Source organism: Penaeus monodon, chromosome 15 (genome assembly GCF_015228065.2).
Source record: "Penaeus monodon isolate SGIC_2016 chromosome 15, NSTDA_Pmon_1, whole genome shotgun sequence".
Taxonomy (NCBI): Eukaryota; Metazoa; Arthropoda; class Malacostraca; order Decapoda; family Penaeidae; genus Penaeus; species Penaeus monodon.
The window spans coordinates 32161830-32162485 of record NC_051400.1 but is presented as its reverse complement, the minus strand read 5'-3'; the positions used below and the strand labels follow the sequence as shown (position 1 = coordinate 32162485).

The following is a 656-nucleotide window of genomic DNA, read 5'->3' as shown; positions in this document are numbered from 1 at the left end:
AGAACAAAATGCAGATAATCAACAGTGTGAAAGATGAGGAAAAAATAAAGGTGTTGATGATTTAGAAGTGGATGAAATACTCGATGGAAAATGGAAGATGGAAGATTTAAGTGTGATTAAATGGCAGATAATCTACATAATCTTGGGTAACAAAGAATTCTCAACACATGCACACAATCTTGATTTTTATAATAAGGAACAATTACAAGATTTATAATTGCTCTGGTGAGCATGAAACAGTACGTGTATGAGGATGAAATGAAAGACAATCACGATAAGAAAAAATGTGTCGTGATATTTTGAATCTATTCAAGATTCAACTTAAGACGATGCCAAAAAAGACCCAATTCGGTTTTTGTTGTCTGGGTTGTCTGAAGCAGGAGTCACATTGGGTTTCAGACGGTACAGCATTATTACTCTTATTGAGGCTTTGTTTCATTTTACATACACAAACAAACAAGAACAAATGAAAGGTCAACAGTAGTCATCAAAGGAATTTTCAGGTGTTCTCCAGGCTAGGGTCAGGGTATTTTGTAACTTTTCAGAAGTACTGCAGTTGACATTAGACACACAGTAGTTACATTACAAGATCCTTTATCAGCTTGTGGACATTGTAAGAAACCAATACAAGTATCTCAGAAACAGAAAAACACACA

At 34.6% G+C, this 656-nt stretch overlaps 1 protein-coding gene across 1 annotated transcript in view; it reads right to left on the bottom strand.

Annotated features, from left to right (window-relative positions):
- Positions 1 to 656, bottom strand: part of LOC119582332 — an 18638-nt gene that overhangs the window by 4358 nt on the left and 13624 nt on the right. The gene's annotated exons all lie outside the window — the stretch shown is intronic.